Here is an 18,806-nt window from a genome sequence, read left to right as displayed (position 1 = left end):
AACCTGCCTGCTAGCTAGAAAGGGAAGTCACGCGGACGGTCCCCTCCTCGGAATCGGTCACCCGCCTGGCTGGCCATGGCAGAGGAAGCATGTCTGGCTCCAGGCCTCCCAGAGAAGATGGGAAGGCCCGGGGCGAGGGCGGGCGGCGCCCCGGCAGCCCCGGCCTCAGGGACCGCGGGGGCACAGCATTGGCCGCCGCACCCCGGGTGCCGAGCGCGTGCAGAGCCGACACCCGGGCGGGCCTAGCTCTGACAGACGCGAGCACTGCGGCCCTGAACGGTCTGCATGGTGGTCTCGCTGGCCCAAACACCTGCACGGCCCTCGGCGGGCAGTCCCGGGGGCTGGGGACTCTACTGGGGTTGGCGTTGGGGCCACGCCCTGTGACACTGGGCCAGGGTCTCCTCTGGGTGGGGCTGGTGTGCTCACGGCAGTGGGGGCTCCCTGATGCCTCCCCCCTGGGTGACATCACGGTTGCCGGGGCGGCTGCTCTGTGATGCGTCCCCTGGCTGACCTATCAGAGGCTGCCCTAGCTGGGCAGCTCAGTGCGCGCTCGGCCTGAGAAGGAGTTGGAAGCTCTCCCTAGCTTCGTACCCTATTCTCATGCCTGCCTCAAACGAAGGACCTATGGACACCACGCCGCTGGGGCCGGACTCTGACGCGGAGGGCGAGCCTATGAACACCACGCCGCCCCCGTGGGCCGCCGGCCTGGGGCCGGACTCTGACACGGACGGCGAGGCTATGGACACCACGCCGCCGCCGTGGGCCGCCGCCCTGGGGCCGGACTCTGTCACGGAGGGCGAGCCTATGGACACCACGCCGCCCCCGTGGGCCGCCGCCCTGGGGCCGGACTCTGACACGGACGGCGAGGCTATGGACACCACGCCGCCGCCGTGGGCCGCCGCCCTGGGGCCGGACTCTGTCACGGAGGGCGAGCCTATGGACACCACGCCGCCCCCGTGGGCCGCCGCCCTGGGGCCGGACTCTGACACGGACGGCGAGGCTATGGACACCACGCCGCCGCCGTGGGCCGCCGCCCTGGGGCCGGACTCTGTCACGGAGGGCGAGCCTATGGACACCACGCCGCCCCCGTGGGCCGCCGCCCTGGGGCCGGACTCTGACACGGACGGCGAGGCTATGGACACCACGCCGCCGCCGTGGGCCGCCGCCCTGGGGCCGGACTCTGTCACGGAGGGCGAGCCTATGGACACCACGCCGCCCCCGTGGGCCGCCGCCCTGGGGCCGGACTCTGACACGGACGGCGAGGCTATGGACACCACGCCGCCGCCGTGGGCCGCCGCCCTGGGGCCGGACTCTGTCACGGAGGGCGAGCCTATGGACACCACGCCGCCCCCGTGGGCCGCCGCCCTGGGGCCGGACTCTGACACGGACGGCGAGGCTATGGACACCACGCCGCCGCCGTGGGCCGCCGCCCTGGGGCCGGACTCTGTCACGGAGGGCGAGCCTATGGACACCACGCCGCCCCCGTGGGCCGCCGCCCTGGGGCCGGACTCTGACACGGACGGCGAGGCTATGGACACCACGCCGCCGCCGTGGGCCGCCGCCCTGGGGCCGGACTCTGACACCATGGCGCCCCTGCGGGCCACCTTCCAGTCCCCACCGGCCCGATGCCACACGCGGCACAACCGCCGGACTCAGCCCTACCCCCGACGACGGTGACGCGCTGGACACGCCGCCACCCTTGCGGCCGTCTACCGGTCTCCCCCAGCCCCGTACAAGGCCCATGCCCTTTTGTTGGGGCTTCCTATCCTCCCTGCTATCCATTAAAGAAAGTCTTTCCCACATCTGTGTGGGTGTATTGTATTTTCCCACTAAACCCTGTTCTTGCTAATATGCCTCTGGCTCTCTTTACTCTTTCACTCTGCTACAGAGGAAGAACTCACATACACGAGTGATAATGCTTTGAGCCACACCTAACAATGTAACATGCCCCACGCCCCAGTGACTGGGATGTGGAAGTAGCCGCGTTTTATGACTGTGCGTGCTCCACGCGAGGTCTGCGTGCTGAGCGTTTAAGGGATGACAGCCCAGGGGGAGGCAAGTCCAGAGGAGGGAGACCGGGTTGGCTAACGAGGCCCCTTCCCTCTTCTCTGCCACTGCTCTGAGCTCGCCGCAGGCTAGGGAATCCCCGCTGTGACACAGAAAACCACTCTTTTCATTTTGGTTCTTAAACATGTTTGTGTGTGTGTGTGTGTGTGTGTGTGTGTGTGTGTGTGTGTGTGTGTACCACTGCCCCTATCGGTCTAAAAGTAACAAAGAAATGCGCGATAGAGCGAACAACTTGCAAACAGTGACCAGAAAGAGTAAACTTTTCCACTAGCCTCTGGGGATATAGATATCCCAAGTGTTTCTATGCAATTGTAGAAAGATTTTGCTGGAAATGTCGCTGGGACCACTCTGAACCATCACGTTCGTTAAGGCAATAAGCCAGGACAGGAGAGCAGCAAAGAGCACCCACGGTGCGTCTCCTACGTATAAGGCCAAGGGGTACAGGCTTTAATTCTACTACCTCACTTCATCTCACCATGACTGACGTGGGGTGACCTTACGCACCACCTTCATACATGAGTAGAAAGTTACTTCGGAATCACTTTCCTTAACAGAACATAAATAAATGCAAGGACATCAGCATTCCTCGAATTCCTGCCACCGCCACCCAACTCTTTATGCACAGCACCCTTTCCATACGAACAGAAAACACAGCTCTAAATGCTACTATCCCATTTCAGATAGACCTCACTCACATCTAAATGCCGAGATGCACTGAAACTGCACCTCCACCTTGACAACAGAGGGGAGCAGTTTCCCCGCGAGATAGCTGGCCTGCCACCTCAGCAAGCCCACGGGCCACTAGCCCACACCAGCCCCGCGTGTCCCCAAAAAGGCGGCTCACTGAACCTGCGACTGCACATGCTCTCTGGAGATGGGCAGCCAGGCAGGGCCACCGAGGTGACATCGGCGCGCAGGCACAAAGACTTACTACTGGGCGTGTACCTGCCTCGGCCCCAGCAGGCCAGCCGGGGTGCTCCCTGTGTGGGGCCTCGGATGTGCCCCGCAGCTCACGCAGCCGCCCCGGCAGGGCCAGCCCCAGGGCAGAGCACCCGGAGGGCCCCAGCCCGCACTGGTTAGAGAGTCCAGCCGGCCATGTACACCCAGCGGACTCGGGCCACCTACCCAGGTGTTCCAACCCACGGCCACTCCTCTCAAGACCCAAAGACACAGCTAACTCACAGAAACAAACACAAGGCATCAAGAATGAGAAGGAGACAGAGGAATGACTGCGCGCCTAGTGACGGTACACGTTGACAAAAACGGACAAAATAAACGAACAGGAAGATAGCTAGACAGATACATTAGATAGATGGACAGATTAGATTAGACTGATAGACGGATAGATAAGATAGAATGATAGATTACATAGATCATACAGATACATAGAGATTAGATAGAATAGGCAGACAGATTAGATAGATGATACATGATAGATCAGGTGGACAGATTAGACAGACACCTACAGATACACATAGATAGATGACAGGTAGATAGATTGATAAGATGATAGACTAGATAGATGATATAGATACATATAGGCTAGACAGACACATTGATATAGATACATATAGATGACAGGTAACAGACAGATAGGTGATGGATTAGATAGTTTGGATAGACAGACACAGACATGACAGTAGATAGATGAGAGTAGAGAGATCAGATAGATAGATAGATAGACAGACAGATAGACAGACAGACAGACAGACAGGTAGGAAAGCATAATACTCAACAAAGCTATCGCTCATAACCAGGAGAGCAACGATGAAAGCACAGAGAAGAACTACAAGCAAAAAGAAGATAGAAATCAAGTTGAAGAAGTGCCATAAGGACACAGCTATCAATTATCACAGTAAAGGGAAAGACTTTAAATGCTCCCAACAAAAGACACAGGGTTGAATGAATGGATGAAAACTCAAGACCGCCTACGTGCTCCCTTACAGGAGGCTCACTTGAGATCCAAGCACACAGACAAACTACAAGTTGAAGGGGTGGGAAAAGGTACCCTATACAAGTGAAACTGAAAAAGAAAAAGAAAAAGAAAAAGAAAAAAAAAAAAAAAAAATTAAAGATGGCTTGGTGGGATTAAAGACGGCAGTGTGAGAGGGGAGGCAGAAACCTCCTCCAAAAACCACATACATACATACATACATACATACATACATACACACATACAATGCGGAAATATAACTACACCAGATCCTGGAAGAGAAGCAGGAGAGGAGGCTGCCGCGGCAGGCCGTCACCTCAAGGTGAAGGGTGACGTACCAAAGCCGTGATCCAGAGGGACCCGGCAGGCCCTTCCCGCACCCGAGCTCCCCGGAGGGAGGAAGAGAAACGGAAACGGGGAGGCGGGTGGAGGCCTAGGCCTGCTGAACACCCAGCCCTGGAGATCTGCTCTGGGAGCACGAACCTACCTTACGTGATGCTCTGGAGGATCGGTGGGGTTGGAAAGCAAAGACAGGCGGAGTACTTGGAGAGACTGGAGATTCCTGCCACTTGCGGAACACAGGGATCCACATCCGGCTGCTGTGGGATGAAAGAAAGGCGGGCAGTCTGAGAGACTTCCTAACAGCGAGAGAGCTGCTAAAGGGGCAAGGGCTGCACAGAGCTTGCCGCTCAGGAGAAAGCACAGGTGCGCAAAACTGTCCGGGTGCACTCTGCCCAGCAGGTGGGGGAACTTTTAGGAGCTGCACCTTCCTCCCCCGCCAGCACCGGCTCGCAAACCGGCTGCCCCCCTCCATCGCGCCAGGCCAGCGACAGGACGGCCCCACCTACGGCAGCTACGGGTGCAAAGCACAGAGGCTTCTCCCTGCGTGCTCCGCAAACTGGCCCTGGCGGTGGAGACAGGCACTGCGGCCGGGAAGCAGGAAAGACCTCTTTCCTCCCGTGGGCACCAGCGCCGCTCCCGTGACCCCTGCCTGCCATCACCCCAAGGGCTGAGCAGCTCCAGAGAGAAAAGCTTCTGGGCGCTACAGGGCGCCACCTACAAATACGAAGCGTCAAAGTCAAAGGAACCTGGTAACTGGAGGACTCGATCAATCTTTGTGAAAGGGATCTCAACATCACAATCAGAAACATGCTCATGGAGCTCCAGCAAAAAGTTGCCCCTGTCTCTTGGGCATAATTCTCTCTCTCTGTCTCTCTCTCTCTCTCTGTCTCTCTGTCTCTCTACCAGGAGCACTTTGGAGGCCTTGTTCTGAGAGGGATGCTGGGGCAGCCCAGCAGGAACGGGCAGAGCTCTCAGATCCACCCCGGCCAGTGCCCGGGCAGTCCCACACGGGGTCTGACCGAACTGCAACGGGGGGACGCCGCACGTGTACCTCCGCAGGAAATAACAGTGCCGCACGCTAGCCTTCCCATTAATGGCTAGTGGCTAGGTGGCTCCACCGATACCAGGTGATGTCCACATCCCGGGCCTTACCTCCGTGGCAACCTTTATTCCCTGTGAACCTTGGAAGCAGCACATGGAAAGATACTACCAGTCTCCACCATCTCACCTCTCAGTTTAGGCTCGAGGTTCCCGTATCACATCTTCTCCTCTTCGTTCCAGTTTCCTTGGCGGGTCGGTGCTCTGAGGGGGGGGAAAAAAAAAATTGACTCAGAATTGGAATGAAATGGCAGGGGGGTGTAAGAGTCTGTTTAAACACCATCAGTAGAACAAAGACATCCGACAGTATGGGAGGATAGATTCATAGATGGCGTATCCGATAAGGGGTTGATGACATCTAAAATACGTATTAAGTGCCCACGCACCTCCACACACAAAAAGCAAATAATCCAATTAAAAAATGGGCAGAGGATCTGAACAGACACTTCTCCAAAGAAGAAATTCAGGTGGCCAACAGGCACATGAAAAGATGCTCCACATCGCTACCATCACCAGAGAAATGCAAATTAGAACCACCATGAGATATCACCTCACAGCAGTCAGGATGGCCACCATCGGGAAGACACACAACAACAGACGTTGGCGAGGACGTGGAGAAAGGGGAACCCTCCGACACTGCTGGTGGGAACGTAAATCTCAGTTCAACCATTGTGGAAAGCAGTATGGAGGTTCCTCAAAAAACAAAAAAGTACAAATACCATTTGACCCAGGAATTCCATCCACTCCCAGCAATTTACCCTAAGAATGCAGGAGCCTAGTTTGAAAAAGACATATGCACCCCTATGTCTATCACAGCACTATGTACAACAGCCAAGAAATGGAAGCAACCTGAGCGTCCGTCAGTAGATGAATGGATAAAGAAGAGGTGGTACATATGCACAATGGAATATTATTCAGCCGTAAGAAGAACACAAATCCTACCGTTCGCGACAACACGGATGGAGCTAGAGGGTATTATGCTCAGTGAAATGAGCAGGATGGAGAAAGACAAGCAGCATCAGATGATTTCACTCATCTGTGCAGTAAAAGAACAAAGCAGAAACTGAAGGAACAAAACAGCAGCAGACTCACAGAACCCAGGAGTGGACTAACAGTTACCAAAGGGAAAGGGACTGGGGAGGGAGGGATAAGTGGGAAAAAGGGGCATTACGGCTCGCACACATAATGTAGGGGGTGGGGGCGGCGGGGGTGCCGGGGCCCGGGGAAGGCAGTATAACACAGAGAAGACAAGTAGGGATTCTACAGCGTCTTACGACGCCGATGGACAGTGACTGTAATGGGGTATGGGGTGGGGGGACTTGATAAGATAATGGGAGGGGGAGGCTAGTGACCATGTTGCTCATGTAATTGTACATTAACGGTCACACACACACAAAAATCACAACGAGCTATCACCTCACACCAGTCAGAATGGCTGGTACCAAAAGAAGAAAGAAAAAAACAAAAACAAGAAATAACAAGCGTTGATGAGGAAGTGGACAAAGGGAACCCTCGTGCACTGTTGGTGACCATGTGAATTGGTGCAGCTACTATGGGAAACAGTGTGGAGGTTCCTAAAAATATCCATAGCGGTATCATATGACCCAGCGTTCTTTTTCATACACAGCAGTGGAACTCCCTTCAGGATACCGGACCTGTTTCCAAGGCATACAACACCAAGCAATTCTCAAACACCAGCAGGGTTTCTGAGAACTCAGCTCTGAGGATATCTGCCTGGACGCAGCACAAGATTCCCCAGGGTAAGGTTTCTAACCTCAAGACTGCCCTCCACCCCAACTCCAGAGCCCGGTTGCCAGGCCCATGCAATTAGCCTGTGCTTCCCACCTGCATACAGGCTAGGATTGGAAGTTCCAACGATCTCCCCCTTAGGTACTGCCCAAGTTGCTAGGGTGCCTCAGCAGCTCAGGAAAACACGTTCACCAGCTTAACAAAGAGTATCATAAAGGACACAGCAGCGCACGTGCGCGCTTCACACGCACACGCGCGCGCACACACACACACACACACACACACACACACACACACACACACACACACGGCAAGGTCCCAAGTAAAGGAGCTTCTATCCTCCCGGGACTTGGGGCCTGGCATGGTGGCATGTGCAGGCGACCTGGTTCCCCAAGCATGGAAGCTCTGACAGAGAAGCAGGAGAGGAGAGAGAGAGATGTGCTCTTCTCATAGGGTTTTGTGAAGGCTTCACTGCAGAGTCATGACTGACTAAATCGCTGGCCATTGCTGATTCAACCTCCAGCCCTCATCCCTTTCCTCTTCCTTCCCTGGGGGCTGGGGGCTGAAAGTTCCCACCCGCTAACCACAAGCCTGGTGCCCCTGGCAACCAGCCTCTACCCTGGGCTAGGGCCCCAAAGCCTCTGCATTAACCTAACAAGACACCCATTGGACAGTTATGGCTCAGAACGATTTTCAGGAACTGTGGATGGGGAGCAAAAATACCTAGGAAATGAACAAAATATTAGCAAACCAAATTCAAAAATACATCAAGGGGATCAAACACCATGATCAAGTGGGATTCATCCCAGGGATGCAAGGATGGTGACAACATTCGAAAATCCATCCACACCATCCACCACATAAACAGAAAGAAAGACGAAAACCACATGATCACCTCCACAGATGCTGAAAAAGCATCCGACAAAATTCAACATCCATTCACGATAAAAACTCTCAACCAAATGGGTATACAGGGCAAGTACCTCAACATAATAAAGGCCGTATATGACAAACCCACAGCCAACGTCATACTGAACAGCGAGAGGCTGAAACCTGTTCCTCTGAGATGGGGAACAAGACAGGGATGCCCACTCTCCCCACTGTTACTCAACACAGTACTGGAGGTACCAGCCACGGCAATTAGACAAAACAAAGAAATACAAGGCATCCAGACTGGTAAAGAAGAAGCTACGCGGTCACTATTTGCAGGTGACATGATATTGTACATAAAAAACCCTAAAGACTCCACCCCAAAACTGCTAGAACCGATCACCGGAATACAGCAGAGTTGCAGGATACAAAATCAACACACAGAAATCTGTGGCTTTCCTGTACACTAACAATGAACCAAAGGAGAGGGAAATCAGGAAAACAATTCCATTCACAATTGCATCAAAAAGAATAAAATACCTAGGAATAAACCTAACCAAGGAAGCGAAAGACCTATACCCTGAAAACTATAAGACACTCTTAAGAGAAATTAAAGAGGACGCTAACAAATGGAAACTCATCCCACGCTCTTGGCTAGGAAGAATTAATATCGTCAGAATGCCCATCCTGCCCAAAGCAATCTACAGATTAGATGCAGTCCCTATCAAATTACCAACAGCATTCTTCCACAAACTGGAACAAATAGTTCAAAACTTCATATGGAAATGCCAAAGATCCCGAATAGCCAAAGCAATCCTGAGAAGGAAGAAGAAAGTGTGTGTGTGTGTGTGTGTGTGTGTGTGTGTGTGTGTGGGTGGGTGTGGGTGGGTGGGTGGGTGTGTGCGGTATCTCGCTCTCCAACATCAAGCTCTACTACAAAGCCACAGTCCTCAAGACAGTTTGCTCCTGGCACTAGAACAGAGCCACAGACCAGTGGAACAGAATAAGAGACTCCAGACATTAACCCAAACATATGTGGTCAATTCATATATGATAAGGGAGCCAGGGACATACAATGGGGAAAAGACACTCTCTTCAACAGATGGTGCTGGCAAAACTGGACAGCTACACGGAAGAGAATGAAACTGGATCACTGTCTAACCCCATACAGAAAAGTAAATTCGAAATGGATCCAAGACCTGAATGTGAGTCATGAAACCATAAAACTCTCAGAAAAAAACATAGGCACAAATCTCCTGGACATAAACGTGAGCGGCTTCTTCAAGAACATACCTCCCCGGGCAAGGGAAACAAAAGCAAAAATGGACTGGTGGGACTACATCGAGCTGAAAAGCTTCTGTACAGCAAAGGACACCCTCAATAGAACAAAAAGGTGCCCTACCGTATATGCAAGAATATATTCATAAATGACAGATCCGATAAAGGGTTGACATCCAAAATACATAAAGAGCTCACGCACCGCAACAAACAAGAAAAGCAAATAATCCGATCAAAAAATGGGCAGAGGATCTGAACAGACACTTCTCCAAAGAAGAAATTCAGGTGGCCAACAGGCACATGAAAAGATCCTCCACACCGCTAATCCTCAGAGAAATGCAAATTAAAACCACCATGAGGTATCACCTCACACCAGTCAAGATGGCCACCATCGGGAAGACACACAACAATAGACGTTGGCGAGGATGTGGAGAAAGGGGAACCCTCCGACACTGCCGGTGGGAATGTAAATCTCAGCTCAACCACTGTGGAAAGCAGTATGGAGGAGGTTCCTCAGGAAGCTCAAAATAGAAATACCACTTGACCCGGGAATTCCACTTCTAGGAGTTTACCCTAAGAGTGCAGCAGCCCAGTTTGAAAAAGACAGATGCACCCCTATGTTTATCGCAGCGCTATTTACAAGAGCCAAGAAATGGAAGCAACCTAAGTGTCCATCAGCAGATGAATGGATAAAGAAGACGTGGTACAGATTATACACAATGGAGTATCATTCAGCCAGAAGAAGGAAACAAATCCTACCGTTGGCAACAACACGGATGGAGCTAGAGGGTATTATTACTATGCTCAGTGAAATAAGCCAGGCGGAGAAAGACAAGTACCAAGTGATTTCACTCATATGTGGAATATAAGAACAAAGAGAAACTGAAGGAACAAAACAGCAGCAGAATCACAGAACCCAAGAATGGACTAACAGTTACCAAAGGGAAAGGGACTGGGGAGGATGGGTGGGAAGGGAGGGATAACGGTGGGGAAAAAGAAAGGGGGCCTTACGATTATTAGCATGTATAATGTGGGGCGGTGGGGGGGGGGGTGCGCGCAAAGGGAGGACTGTGCAACACAGAGAAGACAAGTAGTGATTCTACAGCATCTTACTACACTGATGGACAGTGACTGTCACGGGGTTTGTGGGGGGGACTTGGTGAAGGGGGGAGTCTAGAAAACATAATGTTCTTCATGTAATTGTAGATTAATGACAACAAAATGAATAAACATAAAAAAATAACAGTAAGAAAGTAAAAAGTGTTTCCCAGTTTACTGTGTTGTGTTACTCGTATACCAGACACAGGCCCCAAAACGAGACCAAAGAGAAAATCTGGGCTGCCAGGCTCAGTCAGGACGTGGAATGTTGCTATGCTGAAACCTGGTGGTCCCTGACCTACGCTTTCTGGGAAGCGAAGAAAGAACCTGCCTGCTAGCTAGAAAGGGAAGTCACGCGGACGGTCCCCTCCTCGGAATCGGTCACCCGCCTGGCTGGCCATGGCAGAGGAAGCATGTCTGGCTCCAGGCCTCCCAGAGAAGATGGGAAGGCCCGGGGCGAGGGCGGGCGGCGCCCCGGCAGCCCCGGCCTCAGGGACCGCGGGGGCACAGCATTGGCCGCCGCACCCCGGGTGCCGAGCGCGTGCAGAGCCGACACCCGGGCGGGCCTAGCTCTGACAGACGCGAGCACTGCGGCCCTGAACGGTCTGCATGGTGGTCTCGCTGGCCCAAACACCTGCACGGCCCTCGGCGGGCAGTCCCGGGGGCTGGGGACTCTACTGGGGTTGGCGTTGGGGCCACGCCCTGTGACACTGGGCCAGGGTCTCCTCTGGGTGGGGCTGGTGTGCTCACGGCAGTGGGGGCTCCCTGATGCCTCCCCCCTGGGTGACATCACGGTTGCCGGGGCGGCTGCTCTGTGATGCGTCCCCTGGCTGACCTATCAGAGGCTGCCCTAGCTGGGCAGCTCAGTGCGCGCTCGGCCTGAGAAGGAGTTGGAAGCTCTCCCTAGCTTCGTACCCTATTCTCATGCCTGCCTCAAACGAAGGACCTATGGACACCACGCCGCTGGGGCCGGACTCTGACGCGGAGGGCGAGCCTATGAACACCATGCCGCCCCCGTGGGCCGCCGGCCTGGGGCCGGACTCTGACACGGACGGCGAGGCTATGGACACCACGCCGCCGCCGTGGGCCGCCGCCCTGGGGCCGGACTCTGTCACGGAGGGCGAGCCTATGGACACCACGCCGCCCCCGTGGGCCGCCGCCCTGGGGCCGGACTCTGACACGGACGGCGAGGCTATGGACACCACGCCGCCGCCGTGGGCCGCCGCCCTGGGGCCGGACTCTGTCACGGAGGGCGAGCCTATGGACACCACGCCGCCCCCGTGGGCCGCCGCCCTGGGGCCGGACTCTGACACGGACGGCGAGGCTATGGACACCACGCCGCCGCCGTGGGCCGCCGCCCTGGGGCCGGACTCTGTCACGGAGGGCGAGCCTATGGACACCACGCCGCCCCCGTGGGCCGCCGCCCTGGGGCCGGACTCTGACACGGACGGCGAGGCTATGGACACCACGCCGCCGTCGTGGGCCGCCGCCCTGGGGCCGGACTCTGTCACGGAGGGCGAGCCTATGGACACCACGCCGCCCCCGTGGGCCGCCGCCCTGGGGCCGGACTCTGACACGGACGGCGAGGCTATGGACACCACGCCGCCGCCGTGGGCCGCCGCCCTGGGGCCGGACTCTGACACCATGGCGCCCCTGCGGGCCACCTTCCGGTCCCCACCGGCCCGATGCCACACGCGGCACAACCGCCGGACTCAGCCCTACCCCCGACGACGGTGACGCGCTGGACACGCCGCCACCCTTGCGGCCGTCTACCGGTCTCCCCCAGCCCCGTACAAGGCCCATGCCCTTTTGTTGGGGCTTCCTATCCTCCCTGCTATCCATTAAAGAAAGTCTTTCCCACATCTGTGTGGGTGTATTGTATTTTCCCACTAAACCCTGTTCTTGCTAATATGCCTCTGGCTCTCTTTACTCTTTCACTCTGCTACAGAGGAAGAACTCACATACACGAGTGATAATGCTTTGAGCCACACCTAACAATGTAACATGCCCCACGCCCCAGTGACTGGGATGTGGAAGTAGCCGCGTTTTATGACTGTGCGTGCTCCACGCGAGGTCTGCGTGCTGAACGTTTAAGGGATGACAGCCCAGGGGGAGGCAAGTCCAGAGGAGGGAGACCGGGTTGGCTAACGAGGCCCCTTCCCTCTTCTCTGCCACTGCTCTGAGCTCGCCGCAGGCTAGGGAATCCCCGCTGTGACACAGAAAACCACTCTTTTCATTTTGGTTCTTAAACATGTTTGTGTGTGTGTGTGTGTGTGTGTGTGTGTGTGTACCACTGCCCCTATCGGTCTAAAAGTAACAAAGAAATGCGCGATAGAGCGAACAACTTGCAAACAGTGACCAGAAAGAGTAAACTTTTCCACTAGCCTCTGGGGATATAGATATCCCAAGTGTTTCTATGCAATTGTAGAAAGATTTTGCTGGAAATGTCGCTGGGACCACTCTGAACCATCACGTTCGTTAAGGCAATAAGCCAGGACAGGAGAACAGCAAAGAGCACCCATGGTGCGTCTCCTACGTATAAGGCCAAGGGGTACAGGCTTTAATTCTACTACCTCACTTCATCTCACCATGACTGACGTGGGGTGACCTTACGCACCACCTTCATACATGAGTAGAAAGTTACTTCGGAATCACTTTCCTTAACAGAACATAAATAAATGCAAGGACATCAGCATTCCTCGAATTCCTGCCACCGCCACCCAACTCTTTATGCACAGCACCCTTTCCATACGAACAGAAAACACAGCTCTAAATGCTACTATCCCATTTCAGATAGACCTCACTCACATCTAAATGCCGAGATGCACTGAAACTGCACCTCCACCTTGACAACAGAGGGGAGCAGTTTCCCCGCGAGATAGCTGGCCTGCCACCTCAGCAAGCCCACGGGCCACTAGCCCACACCAGCCCCGCGTGTCCCCAAAAAGGCGGCTCACTGAACCTGCGACTGCACATGCTCTCTGGAGATGGGCAGCCAGGCAGGGCCACCGAGGTGACATCGGCGCGCAGGCACAAAGACTTACTACTGGGCGTGTACCTGCCTCGGCCCCAGCAGGCCAGCCGGGGTGCTCCCTGTGTGGGGCCTCGGATGTGCCCCGCAGCTCACGCAGCCGCCCCGGCAGGGCCAGCCCCAGGGCAGAGCACCCGGAGGGCCCCAGCCCGCACTGGTTAGAGAGTCCAGCCGGCCATGTACACCCAGCGGACTCGGGCCACCTACCCAGGTGTTCCAACCCACGGCCACTCCTCTCAAGACCCAAAGACACAGCTAACTCACAGAAACAAACACAAGGCATCAAGAATGAGAAGGAGACAGAGGAATGACTGCGCGCCTAGTGACGGTACACGTTGACAAAAACGGACAAAATAAACGAACAGGAAGATAGCTAGACAGATACATTAGATAGATGGACAGATTAGATTAGACTGATAGACGGATAGATAAGATAGAATGATAGATTACATAGATCATACAGATACATAGAGATTAGATAGAATAGGCAGACAGATTAGATAGATGATACATGATAGATCAGGTGGACAGATTAGACAGACACCTACAGATACACATAGATAGATGACAGGTAGATAGATTGATAAGATGATAGACTAGATAGATGATATAGATACATATAGGCTAGACAGACACATTGATATAGATACATATAGATGACAGGTAACAGACAGATAGGTGATGGATTAGATAGTTTGGATAGACAGACACAGACATGACAGTAGATAGATGAGAGTAGAGAGATCAGATAGATAGATAGATAGACACACAGACAGACAGACAGACAGACAGACAGGTAGGAAAGCATAATACTCAACAAAGCTATCGCTCATAACCAGGAGAGCAACGATGAAAGCACAGAGAAGAACTACAAGCAAAAAGAAGATAGAAATCAAGTTGAAGAAGTGCCATAAGGACACAGCTATCAATTATCACAGTAAAGGGAAAGACTTTAAATGCTCCCAACAAAAGACACAGGGTTGAATGAATGGATGAAAACTCAAGACCGCCTACGTGCTCCCTTACAGGAGGCTCACTTGAGATCCAAGCACACAGACAAACTACAAGTTGAAGGGGTGGGAAAAGGTACCCTATACAAGTGAAACTGAAAAAGAAAAAGAAAAAGAAAAAGAAAAAAAAAAAAAAAAAAATTAAAGATGGCTTGGTGGGATTAAAGACGGCAGTGTGAGAGGGGAGGCAGAAACCTCCTCCAAAAACCACATACATACATACATACATACATACATACATACACACACACATACAATGCGGAAATATAACTACACCAGATCCTGGAAGAGAAGCAGGAGAGGAGGCTGCCGCGGCAGGCTGTCACCTCAAGGTGAAGGGTGACGTACCAAAGCCGTGATCCAGAGGGACCCGGCAGGCCCTTCCCGCACCCGAGCTCCCCGGAGGGAGGAAGAGAAACGGAAACGGGGAGGCGGGTGGAGGCCTAGGCCTGCTGAACACCCAGCCCTGGAGATCTGCTCTGGGAGCACGAACCTACCTTACGTGATGCTCTGGAGGATCGGTGGGGTTGGAAAGCAAAGACAGGCGGAGTACTTGGAGAGACTGGAGATTCCTGCCACTTGCGGAACACAGGGATCCACATCCGGCTGCTGTGGGATGAAAGAAAGGCGGGCAGTCTGAGAGACTTCCTAACAGCGAGAGAGCTGCTAAAGGGGCAAGGGCTGCACAGAGCTTGCCGCTCAGGAGAAAGCACAGGTGCGCAAAACTGTCCGGGTGCACTCTGCCCAGCAGGTGGGGGAACTTTTAGGAGCTGCACCTTCCTCCCCCGCCAGCACCGGCTCGCAAACCGGCTGCCCCCCTCCATCGCGCCAGGCCAGCGACAGGACGGCCCCACCTACGGCAGCTACGGGTGCAAAGCACAGAGGCTTCTCCCTGCGTGCTCCGCAAACTGGCCCTGGCGGTGGAGACAGGCACTGCGGCCGGGAAGCAGGAAAGACCTCTTTCCTCCCGTGGGCACCAGCGCCGCTCCCGTGACCCCTGCCTGCCATCACCCCAAGGGCTGAGCAGCTCCAGAGAGAAAAGCTTCTGGGCGCTACAGGGCGCCACCTACAAATACGAAGCGTCAAAGTCAAAGGAACCTGGTAACTGGAGGACTCGATCAATCTTTGTGAAAGGGATCTCAACATCACAATCAGAAACATGCTCATGGAGCTCCAGCAAAAAGTTGCCCCTGTCTCTTGGGCATAATTCTCTCTCTCTGTCTCTCTCTCTCTCTCTGTCTCTCTGTCTCTCTACCAGGAGCACTTTGGAGGCCTTGTTCTGAGAGGGATGCTGGGGCAGCCCAGCAGGAACGGGCAGAGCTCTCAGATCCACCCCGGCCAGTGCCCGGGCAGTCCCACACGGGGTCTGACCGAACTGCAACGGGGGGACGCCGCACGTGTACCTCCGCAGGAAATAACAGTGCCGCACGCTAGCCTTCCCATTAATGGCTAGTGGCTAGGTGGCTCCACCGATACCAGGTGATGTCCACATCCCGGGCCTTACCTCCGTGGCAACCTTTATTCCCTGTGAACCTTGGAAGCAGCACATGGAAAGATACTACCAGTCTCCACCATCTCACCTCTCAGTTTAGGCTCGAGGTTCCCGTATCACATCTTCTCCTCTTCGTTCCAGTTTCCTTGGCGGGTCGGTGCTCTGAGGGGGGGGAAAAAAAAAATTGACTCAGAATTGGAATGAAATGGCAGGGGGGTGTAAGAGTCTGTTTAAACACCATCAGTAGAACAAAGACATCCGACAGTATGGGAGGATAGATTCATAGATGGCGTATCCGATAAGGGGTTGATGACATCTAAAATACGTATTAAGTGCCCACGCACCTCCACACACAAAAAGCAAATAATCCAATTAAAAAATGGGCAGAGGATCTGAACAGACACTTCTCCAAAGAAGAAATTCAGGTGGCCAACAGGCACATGAAAAGATGCTCCACATCGCTACCATCACCAGAGAAATGCAAATTAGAACCACCATGAGATATCACCTCACAGCAGTCAGGATGGCCACCATCGGGAAGACACACAACAACAGACGTTGGCGAGGATGTGGAGAAAGGGGAACCCTCCGACACTGCTGGTGGGAATGTAAATCTCAGTTCAACCATTGTGGAAAGCAGTATGGAGGTTCCTCAAAAAACAAAAAAGTACAAATACCATTTGACCCAGGAATTCCATCCACTCCCAGCAATTTACCCTAAGAATGCAGGAGCCTAGTTTGAAAAAGACATATGCACCCCTATGTCTATCACAGCACTATGTACAACAGCCAAGAAATGGAAGCAACCTGAGCGTCCGTCAGTAGATGAATGGATAAAGAAGAGGTGGTACATATGCACAATGGAATATTATTCAGCCGTAAGAAGAACACAAATCCTACCGTTCGCGACAACACGGATGGAGCTAGAGGGTATTATGCTCAGTGAAATGAGCAGGATGGAGAAAGACAAGCAGCATCAGATGATTTCACTCATCTGTGCAGTAAAAGAACAAAGCAGAAACTGAAGGAACAAAACAGCAGCAGACTCACAGAACCCAGGAGTGGACTAACAGTTACCAAAGGGAAAGGGACTGGGGAGGGAGGGATAAGTGGGAAAAAGGGGCATTACGGCTCGCACACATAATGTAGGGGGTGGGGGCGGCGGGGGTGCCGGGGCCCGGGGAAGGCAGTATAACACAGAGAAGACAAGTAGGGATTCTACAGCGTCTTACGACGCCGATGGACAGTGACTGTAATGGGGTATGGGGTGGGGGGACTTGATAAGATAATGGGAGGGGGAGGCTAGTGACCATGTTGCTCATGTAATTGTACATTAACGGTCACACACACACAAAAATCACAACGAGCTATCACCTCACACCAGTCAGAATGGCTGGTACCAAAAGAAGAAAGAAAAAAACAAAAACAAGAAATAACAAGCGTTGATGAGGAAGTGGACAAAGGGAACCCTCGTGCACTGTTGGTGACCATGTGAATTGGTGCAGCTACTATGGGAAACAGTGTGGAGGTTCCTAAAAATATCCATAGCGGTATCATATGACCCAGCGTTCTTTTTCATACACAGCAGTGGAACTCCCTTCAGGATACCGGACCTGTTTCCAATGCATACAGCACCAAGCAATTCTCAAACACCAGCAGGGTTTCTGAGAACTCAACTCTGAGGATATCTGCCTGGACGCAGCACAAGATTCCCCACGGTAGGGTTTCTATCCTCAAGACTGCCCTCCACCCCAACTCCAGAGCCCGGTTCCCAGGCCCATGCAATTAGCTTGTGCTTCCCACCTACATACAGGCTAGGATTGGAAGTTCCAAAGACCTCCCCCTTAGGTCTGCCCAAGTTTCTAGGGGGCCTCAGCAGCTCAGGAAAACACGTTTACCAGTTTAAGAAAGAGTACCATAAAGGACACAACAGCGCATGCACACACACATGGCAAGGTCCCAAGTAAAGGAGCTTCTATCCTCCCGGGACTTAGGGCCTGTCATGGTGGCCTGTGCAGGTTACCTGGTTCCCCAAGCATGGAAGCTCTGATAGAGAAGCAGAAGTTGAGAGAGAGATGTGCTTTTCTCATGAGGTTTTGTGAGGGCTTCACTGCAGAGTCATGACTAACTGAATCGCTGGCCATTGCTGATTCAACCTCCAGCCCTCATCCCTTTCCTCTTCCTTCCCTGGGGGCTGGGGGCTGAAAGTTCCCACCCACTAACCACAAGCCCGGTGCCCCTGGCAACCAGCCTCTACCCTGGGCTAGGGCCCCAAAGCCTCTGCATTAACCTAACAAGACACCCATTGGACAGTTATGGCTCAGAAGGATTTTCAGGAACTGTGGATGAGGAGCAAAAATACCTAGGAAATGTATTTTGGTCATCTGAATTACCAAATATTTACTTCTTATCAATCATTACATCACAACAGGTTTCCCCACATAACCATAATGCCTGCAGGGACCTCTCTCTCCCTGAGAGAAGGCACAGAGCTCCCACTTCCACTATTATTTCCTTCCTTCTTGTGTCATTGATCTGCACCAGAGACGATCCCTTTCAGGAGGATAAAGTCAAGGCTTCTGGCATATGCCAATGCCGAGGAGGCCCTCCTCCCCAGGGACATTGGCAGACAGATGGGAGAAAGGGCTTCAGGAGTCTGTTTTCCTGTCAGCCGCTCTCCACTCCCCCAGCCTCAGCTGTCACCTCACCACCCAGCCTTACACACAGGGGCCTATGAAGAACAAAATCCTAGAGTCAGAGCAGCTGAACAGCTGCCATGTGTACTCAGCTTTGCAATGCAAGGGGCTCCACTCCTCTCAGGGTTCAGAGTGGAAAAAC

General features: G+C 53.5%; 1 protein-coding gene across 7 annotated transcripts in view; it reads right to left on the bottom strand.

Annotated features, from left to right (window-relative positions):
- Positions 1-18,806, bottom strand: part of LOC118907518 (uncharacterized protein TP_0369-like) — a 51,596-nt gene that overhangs the window by 8,248 nt on the left and 24,542 nt on the right. For 6 of the 7 annotated variants that reach the window (XR_008997890.1, XM_057502740.1, XM_057502738.1 and 3 more), the window contains 4 exons: positions 16,057-16,130; positions 14,974-15,085; positions 5,571-5,644; positions 4,488-4,599 (listed from right to left, as the gene is read on the bottom strand). The gene's annotated coding sequence lies outside the window, so the exon portion shown is untranslated. Of the gene's footprint in view, positions 1-4,487; positions 4,600-5,570; positions 5,645-14,973; positions 15,086-16,056; positions 16,131-16,868; positions 16,889-18,806 lie in introns of those variants that run through there. The other variant, XR_008997891.1, reaches the window with a different exon arrangement.

Source organism: Manis pentadactyla, chromosome 5, assembly GCF_030020395.1.
Source record: "Manis pentadactyla isolate mManPen7 chromosome 5, mManPen7.hap1, whole genome shotgun sequence".
NCBI lineage: Eukaryota > Metazoa > Chordata > Mammalia > Pholidota > Manidae > Manis > Manis pentadactyla.
This window is presented reverse-complemented; position numbering and strand designations above follow the sequence as displayed.